The 10,092-nt window shown below is 27.9% G+C and overlaps 1 pseudogene; it reads left to right on the top strand.

Moving 5' to 3' along the window:
• Positions 1–3,692: 3,692 nt before the first annotated feature.
• Positions 3,693–7,518, top strand: LOC130945138 (flavin-containing monooxygenase FMO GS-OX-like 3; annotated as a pseudogene).
• The last annotated feature ends 2,574 nt before the right edge of the window (positions 7,519–10,092 follow it).

Here is a 10,092-nt window from a genome sequence, read left to right as displayed (position 1 = left end):
CCACCCTACTTTATGGTTTTTGTTTTAGTTTTTTAAGTCTTATAATATGAGTGTCGGCGTTCTAGGATTATCTCTGGTATTCCCAGGACCTTATATCTTATGTGCGTGGCACCTTTACCATGCTGAGAATCTCCGGTTCTCATTCCATACAATGTTGTGTTTTTCAGATGCAGATCGAGAGAGATCTCGCTAGGCGTCTGGAGTCCTCCGCAGCGAAGTGGGCTTTTTGGGATTATACTTTTGTTCTATTTTGTTATATATATGTATAGATTCTCGCTATGTATATATGTTTTACTTTTGCATCTCATAGAGGTTTATGGAAATCTAGGGTTACTTTTATGTATTTTGGGTTACGGATTATATATATATATATATATGTAACTATTCTCTAGCCAGCCTTAGCTTCGCAGGCTGAGTTTGGAGCTTGATATTTTGTATCTTGATCCTTTATTCTTACTTTTTACACGTGTGTGTTTTTAAGAACAGTAGTTTTGTCTTACGTAAATTACGTTATTTATCAGAGTTGCGCTTTTATATTTTGCGATTTGTTTTATCTATTTTTAAGACTCTTAGTACACTACCTTCCTTTGACTATTATACGTATTTATATTTTATTTAAAGAGCTCGTAGCGCCTCGCCACCTTTGTTTTACACACACACACATGTGTGTGTATTTTTAAGAACAGTAGTTTTGTCTTACGCAAATTACGTTATTTATCAGAGTTGCGCTTTTAAATTTTGCGATTTGTTTTATCTATTTTTTAAGATTCTTAGTATATTACCTTCCTTTGACTATTATACGTATTTATATTTTATTTAAAGAGGTCGTAGCGCCTCGTCACCTTTGTTTTACTTCCTAGGTACAAAGGTCTGTGTGGTAGGATATTACAGGTCGCGAGTTCGAGTCTCCCTATTTTTAGTAAAAAAAATAGGAGATATTTTTGTATTGATATTTATGTTTAAAATAAATATTTTTTTAGTTTGCATATTTAAAATTAATATAAAATAAATAAACAATTAACTTAAAAATAGTAAAAAAAGTTGTAAATGTCAATAATCTGTTACAAGTAGTAAATCTAATTTCATTTCGAATTTAGTATATATCTCTTGCATTTCAAATTTATTTTCTTGGTAAATAGAAACACGTAATTTCGATTTACAATGTTCCCTACTAATTCGAATTATGTTGATTCGATTTAATATTATAATGTATAAATTAAATTTAACCAATTCGATTTATATAGATATATGTACGAGGACATTCATATAACATACATTTTTTATGTTGGGACTTTCGGATAATATTGGCTGGTGTTTGGTTTGATAATGTGTTTTATCCCATTACTAATATACAAATAGCATTTATATAAAAAAAACTTAATTAAACTTAATTATAAAAATAACTAGTGAATTGTCCCGTGCGATGCACTGGTATAGTAAGTTTAATAAAAACTATTCATTATAAAAGTGTTTTTATGTTAATAACATATGCATGAGTGTTCTATAATAATTTTGGATTGTTTTGTGAGATTGACCACAATTTCAAAACTCTAACCTTTATCCTGTAGTTTTGACTTTCGTAAGCAGTTTTAATATCCTTTAACAAGTTGAAAGATGAAGATATTGTTTAAAATTAAAAAAATAATAGAAAAAAATATAATCAAGCTAATTTTGTGATAGTATTAAAAGAGTTGTTTTTGTGTGGTAAAACAAATTAAAGGAGGACAATATTTATAATTTACTTTCACAAAAAAATCAATAATAATGAAGAAGAACATAAAGATAATCATAATATACAATTAAGATGATTGGCTGAAAGAAAATTATGATAAATAATTGAAATCATGAGTAATGATATTGTACAAAAAAAAAAAATTAAACCAAGTAGAATGTACGAATTTAAGTGACACATGTAAATAAATATAAAAACAAAAAAATAATGATGTGAATAATAAAGTAGATAAAGAATTGAATACTATGTATTGTTATATAATAGTGAAAAAAAACAAAAATGTATGATTTAGAGAAAAGTTAAACTATCAAGTAGAGTACAAATTCATTAAAACAAATTAGTATAAAATAAGTGTTAAAATATTGATTGAGCTATTTTATGTGTAAAATAAATGAGAAGTCACTAAAAGTAATCCAATACTTTAAAGAAACAACTAAATATATAATTGTGATTAATACCAAAAAAATTATATACGACATGAAAGTGTTAAATTGTGTTTAAGAATATAAATTTGAGTTATCATAGCAAGTTCAATATTAATGAATATATGGTTTGGGTGCATTGAGTTATAATAACTCACTTTATGTTTAGACATACAGAATGATACATTTATACAAATAATTATATATTTATTGAAAAAAGATGGTGGAAATATATTATGAGGATTATATAATTTCTCAGTAGTATATAAATTACCGTTAAATATGATATAAGAGAAATTTTGAGACTGATTACATGAGTATAATTTAGTTTAAAATTTTATTAGTTAACAAATTATCATATAGCTGCACAAAATTATCTGATAATTAGAATGCAACAATTTTATAGTAAAAACTTGGATACCAGGTAAGAATACAACAAAAACTATGTATAAAGCATTCTAGAAGAAAAATTAATAAAGAAACATAAATTAATAAAGAAGAAAATAATGAGTATGATAATTAGATTACTATATTCAAATAAATATATCCATTACATATATAAATAGAAAAAATAATGAGAAATATAAATAAATTAACTGCATAATAAATAATTAAAAGGATCTATAGTGTTTGATGGAAGAGAAAATGATAACAAATATTAAATACTTAAAAACTTCTAAATTTATTGATTTCTCATTATCAACAAGGACGTCAAATTTGACCTTGTTCCTTTCGACTATGCTATGTTGAAGACAAAATTTGCACCATCTTTTGGTAAGAAAAACTTCTGATGATGTAGAACCCCTCCAACGAAGTTCTATTGTAAAAGAAGGTCCAACTTTTTGACGTACATTAAAATAAAAAATCTCATTTGATTTTGTATATTGTAAGTAAATTGAATATAAAAGGAAAAGAGGTTGAGACTTTTTGGTGAATTAGAAATAGATTTTCAACAACAATAATGAAGTTCTAACTTTTCTGTATGAACAGCCGCATATCAAATAAAAACGCATATGCATAACAACAATAATATTTTAAATATTACCAAAATTAGAAAATATACATTAGATTAAATATATAATAAAGAACATACATAATTCGTTATCGTAAAGCATTATGAATCTGTGATTGAGATAGATTTTCTACAAAACTTTGTGTTTTTATCTAATAGTAGAAGCGTGTCTCAAGAAAATGAATGGAAGAGACCAATAAAAACTAACGAACAAAAAATAAGTGAATGAAGAAAAAAAATGAAAGAATTTTTAAAAAAAATTTTGGGGAGGAAGAAAAAAAGCTAAAACAGAAAATGAAAAAATTTCCTTTTTTAAATTTGAGTTTGAATTCAAAATTATAAAAATTGAAATGTCAAGAAATGTATACATATGCGAAGCAAGTTTAAAAATAGGATAAAAAAATTTGACACGATTATGAGATATGGAATATAATAAAAATGGTTTCATATAAGGGAGGTATGATAATAAAGGTCTATGATGAGTAAAGAATAAAAATATTAATATCTTAATAGAAATTTAAAATGAACATAAAGGAGGAATTTCACTACTGAATAACCATGGTATGTTATAGGATAGGATTTATCCAACTCACATTTTTTGAAATCCAAAACCAAAACTACCTTTCCCCTGGGAATATTAAACAAAAACCTTTCCCTTCTTTTTGTTTAATAATTCAAGCAGCACTAACGAAAGAAATGGTGGTTGAACCTGAGATCTGGTCCACGGTTTCAAAGTCACAAAAACCTTCAAAGTGCTACCTTTTGAGTTTGTAGTCAACGCAATGTCTCGTTCCGTGAAAGTAGCTGTGATAGGAGCCGGCGTCTCAGGTCTTGTAGCAGCACGCGAGCTCAAACGAGAAGCCCACAACGTCGTCGTTTTCGAGAAGAGCTCGCGCGTGGGAGGCACGTGGCTATACAACCCCAAAACAGAATCCGATCCGCTAAGCCTCGACCCGACCCGATAAATTGTCCATAGCAGCCTCTACCGTTCTCTTCGCACGAATCTCCCGCGGCCATTGATGGGATTCTTGGATTACCCCTTTCGTCGCGTGGAAGGGGGTGATCCAAGAACTTTTCCGTGCCACGAAGAGGTTCTGCGGTTTCTGGAGGAGTTCGCGGACGAGTTCGGGATTAATAGTTGACTCGGTTTGAGACCGAGGTGGTGAAGGTGAAGAAAGTGGAGGAGGGGTGGGTGGTTGAGTCGAGGGCGAGTTACGGTGGTGGTGACTCAGTGAGTCAGGAGGTGTTTGACTCGGTGGCTGTGTGCTCTGGTCATAACGTGGTGCCGAGGGTGGCGGAGGTATCGGGAATTGAGAATTGGCGTGGGTTTCAGATGCATTGCCATAACTACAGAGTTCCTCAACCTTTCCAAGGACAGGTTCGTCTTTCCCTTTTTTTCCCACCTCATAACAGATTAACAGGTCAAATGGTAATTTTTGAACAGTTAAATAATTTAATTAAATTTTATTATTGTTTTTAGAATTTTTTTTATGTTACATAAAATAGTCGAAGTTTCAATTATTATTAGTTTATATTTTTTAGTTAATTTATACTATTTATCAATTTATAAATTCTTTTTTCAAAATTTGTAAATTAGTTTAGTATAAAGTAATCGAACCAAAAAAGCGTATAACAGGTTGTGATTTTAATTGGACTTGGGCCTACTTCCTTTGACATCTCAAGAGAAATTGCATTGGTAGCAAAAGAAGTTCATGTATCAGTCAAACTAAATCCTCTTATGAAGGGTGTGAAGTTGGAAGATTTTAGCAATGTACGATTTCATCCTACGGTACGTGACTTATTAGTTGGTTATTATTGATAAAATATAGTAGTACCTACAAAATACACACTTTTTTTATTTTTAATATTAGGTTGATACTAGTATTGTTTTGGATTATGAGTTATTGTCGTGGTGTTAATATTAAATATGACACGTTTAATTTAGGATGCAAAAATTAGATCCTGCGATTTTTGGAAAATATGAAAAAATAAAAGATTCAAAGTATAGAAATTGAACTTTTCAATAGTGCTACGTTATCAACTTTTTATCTGCCAAAATCTGCCAACTTGAGTTGGGCTGGACATGAAGCCCATCTACTAAATAAAGCCACATCTAAGTTAATCATGGTTTAATCCTAATTTATCACGTGTTGGTAATAGTTGGCAGACTCTCTCTTGGTAACGTATATTTTTCCATATTAAAATATGAAAAAGTCTAGAGGATCAGCAATTTTATTAAATTTTGACCAACATGTAACTAACAAAAGAAAAGTGAATAATCCCACACCATTGGATGAAATCTCAAACTATTAAAAATATCATTAATAGCTACTTAATGGTTATAAATTACAAAAATTACTTAACACTTCTCTTAAAATATATTACTCATCTCACTTTCATAAAAAAAATTAACCTCAAAATATCATTTCAATTAAGTTAATATTTTTATGGTTTTTTAGAAGCACATGTAATTTTGTATTTTGTTTAAATAGATATTATTATTAATGAAGATAGAATACTAGTCAAGTCATGCTCCATTTGAAAGAGATCTAAGATACATATTTATAAGGAGAAAATATGTTAGATTTTAGTTATTGTGACAAAGTGACAATGATACATGATTAAAAAAATAAAAAAAAATAATTTGAATGTTCAATTTATCCTTTTTCTCAGATCAAATGTATAAATGAAGATGGTTTGGTTGTTTTTGAAGACCAAGTCACTATTTATGCAGATTCCATAATCCACTGCACAGGGTACATTGAAAAATTTAGACATTTGATATTCCATATTAATTAATTACTATTTATCTAAGATAATTTTAATTTGTGGAATAATAATCATGGCAGATACAAGAACCAGATAGCATTCCTTGAAACGAATGGAGTAGTAACCATTGACGATAATCGTGTTGGGCCACTTTACAAGCATGTGTTTCCTCCAACATTGGCGCCATGGCTCTCTTTCATTGGTTTAACTTATCTGGTTGTTTATCACTTATCCTTTATTTTTTCCAATCATATTAACATATTTAATCTCAACAATTAAGGATAATTAATTATAGTAATCTGTGGTCAGGATCCGGTATTCCCGATTGCTGAGTTACAAGCAAAATGGGTTGCAAGGATTCTATCTGGCAAAATTGTGTTGCCTACAGAAGAGGATATGATGAAATCCATTCAACAACACTATCAATTCATGCAAGAAAATGGGTTACCCAAACGCTTCACTCACTTCCTTGGTTCATTTCAGGTTCGCATACAATTGTTTTACTCATTATTATAAAAATGACTATGTTACGTGTACATTAAAATTAGCCACGAATAGTCACCCAAAAAAAAATTAGCCACGAATATAAAATATATATTGAAATATAAATATATATTGAAAATAAATTAAATTCATACATGTATTTATACATAAATACATTGGTAGTTGATTTTAGTGACCGATTTTAGTGTACAAATAGCATTTTTATTATAAAAAATGTTAGAGTAAAATGATAAATAAATTTCTGAGAATTTAAATTAGTCTCTAAAAAAAAGTACTTATAAAATACTTCAATATAACAGATGTAGATACAGTACTTTTAAATTAATTTCTATAATTAGCGTAAAATATCTTAATTTAAACTAACTTGTCCACATTTATTATTCTTAAAACTTTTATTAATATTTTTTTAAGAATTAGTCTGTGCAAAATATAAATTTTTAGAATAATTTATTTATGTCACTTTACTCAAAATGTTATATTCACACTAGAAATCAGATTTAGGTATTTATTTTTTCGCGAGTAAATTTTCTTGCGCAAAACAAAGGATCAAGACAACAAGAATACAAACAAAAGGTTATCAAAAATGATTGTTGTTGTGTATTTTACCTCTAAAATAAATGAGTAGGCCCTATTCAAGTTGAATGCGGAATAATGTCTCTTATTATTAATTAATTTTAAGTATGACATTTCTTGAAGTTAATTTAGCTATATAACCTATATTACATGTTTTAATTTATCTATTTATATATTGCTCTGGCAGCGTGATTATAAACATTGGTTAGCAGAACAAGTTGGGCTACCTCCTTTGGAGGATTGGAGGGATGCAATGTATTCACATAACATTAAGAGTTTCTTCGAAATGAATGGAGGGTTTAGAGACGAATGGAATGATCATTATTGGGGTGCTATCATTAAAACAAAGCAATTGCATTCTTAAAGTGAAAGTTAATTTTTATTATATATATACATCATTCAAGTTAATTTGGTATAGTGCTTTTTCGATCACATCGTGCCTTGTATAATTTAGTTCTTCAAATTGAATAACAATTTAAAAGAATTTAAACACAATTTAACTCTCATTTTATTTGTCTACTAAAAATTCTTTCGATTATCAATTAAATTGAAGATTTTTCGAATTTACGGAGTTACGTAAATTTGAGTAATGGACTTCATTCGTAGTCTTCGGTCTCTTTGGCTGCGTTTGAAAGATAGAAATTGAGAGACTGAGACTAAATTAAATTTTTGTATTATATTTGGTATATAATGTATATTGAACTAAATTATATTTTAGTATTATGTTTAGTTTAAGATAAATATAGAAAATTGAAGGGTAAATTTAGAATTTAAAAAATTAAACAAGGATATTTTTTTAAAAAATATTATTAAAGATTTAGTTTTTATTTTCAAAAATTTTAATTTTTTGTATTTCTATTTTCTATAAATATTGAAAAGACTAAATTTTTGTGTCACGAGATTAAAATTTTAATTTGAGCAATGTTAGGGGGCTAGCAATTTTTTGGATTGTTAGCCATCAACTAGTCATCAATGATGATTTGATGGTGTGAGATTTCATCCAATGGCTCACATTCCTCTGCTGGTTATATGATGGCCAAAATTCAATAAAACTGCTGGTCTCCTAGACTTTCCTTTTAATTTTAATCTCTGCCTATCAAATATAATATCAAATTACAGTTTTTAAATTTCAGTTTCAATCGCTAAAAAATAAATGTTACCTTTAAGTTCAGTGAAGGATTGCAATTACAACAAGAATGACAAAACGCTCTTATCTGATACTAATGTAAACTAAGTAAGTAAGCACAAGATATTAGGATCTATATTTTAGGGAATTAGCTAAAAAATTGTTAAGAGGCCAATACTTTATATTAATATTTTAAATTAATATTTTATTTTTATATTATTAAAATTTAAATTTAAAATTTAGTATTACTTAATAATAATAATAATAAATTTTATTAGTCATGTAGTATTAATTTTTAAAGAAGAGTTTTGATGGCATAATTATCATAATCGGATCGATCGAATTAGAAATTTGATAAATCGATGGACTGATCAGTTCGATTCGAATGCATGACCCGTGCGTCTCCACAGTACACCGGTGAAGATGCTGAATCACAGTAAAATAACCTTGTGAATTAATTCACAAAAATGCAACACCTCGAACTCGAAGCATGTACAAAGCTTCTGCACTCTTATCATTAAGCCAAACTTATTTCTTACTCTATTGTAGGTTAATAATAAAATATATAATAACCAAGTTCATATGAATAATACTTTAAGCCTATAACTTTATAATAGTTTATATAAGTAAGGTTAATTTTATTTATATATAATTTTTTTAAATTTTTTTTAGATTAGACCTATTAAATTAAAAACTAATAATTTATATAAAGTATATATATTATATTAAAGCAACGAGCTAATAATATGAAATATTAAATATTAATTTTTATTTTTAAATTATATTATAATTTTATATATTTATTTAATTATTATCGAATTAAACACTTCAACTACTAATCTATCAATTAAACTATTAACCAGCTCAGTAATTTTATCGATCAATTGTGGGTTCGATTTTAATAACTATATATATTTGGTGGTACCTTGAAGTTGCATGGTGCAACTGGCCTCGCGATATTAATAACACTACCTTGGCATCTTTATATAATATTGTTTTATAAAATTCATTGTATTTAAGAGGCAATGAAACTTTAATAAAAATATTAGACTATTACAAAATGGCCATTTGACACTATAATGAGACTTTTTGTTTTATTTATTTGTAATTCGCAACTAAACATGAAATAAGTAAGGAATTATACTACACATAACAATGTTTTAAGCCTCTATAAAACCTACTTTACCTCAACCTTATTATTTCAATTTTCAAGACAATAAAAGGGGAGAGATTTATGGCTAAAAATGATGCACGATATGCAATTGCATTGTTGATAATTATAGTAGTAGTTATTTGTTCTGTTATTATGGGATTCCATGACACTATTTTTTAACAACATTGGACTACACCTTATTATATTAGATCTGATCTGTTGGAACCATGTATAGCTAGATGCCATAGAAACTTTCCTTATCACGAGAATAATAGGTTTTTGTGCATTTGGAAATGCTATGATCACCATGGATTGAATAAGTTAAGTAAGTAGTAGCAGTAAGTATTTAATTTATTTTGAATTCTTTGGAGTTTGTATAATATATGATAAATATTTGTTGTGTTTTAAGACTTAATCTTTTTTTTTTCTTTACAAAATTAATCCGTTATAGATTTGAGCTCTACTTAAGAGTTTGTTATTGGCCGATAAATTATTGCATGTACAAGATGTGATTCGAACCTCCAATATTTATTTAAATATACTAGTAAATAATTATTAAACCAACCCAGTTGGTTAACTCTTTTTTTGTTTGCTATAAGATTATTTGAGTTTTTTGTTCAAATAAATAAGTGATTCATGCATGTTTTCTGAATTTGGGATTTTTAAGAGTTTCTTCGAAATGAACGGAGGGTTTAGAGTCGAATGGAATGATCATTATTGCATTCTTAAAGTGAAAGTTAATTTTGATTCGGATTGTCTCCAATAATATACATCATCCAAGTTAATTTGGTATGGTGCTTT

Source organism: Arachis stenosperma, chromosome 8 (assembly GCF_014773155.1).
Source record: "Arachis stenosperma cultivar V10309 chromosome 8, arast.V10309.gnm1.PFL2, whole genome shotgun sequence".
Classification (NCBI taxonomy): domain Eukaryota; kingdom Viridiplantae; phylum Streptophyta; class Magnoliopsida; order Fabales; family Fabaceae; genus Arachis; species Arachis stenosperma.
This window is presented reverse-complemented; position numbering and strand designations above follow the sequence as displayed.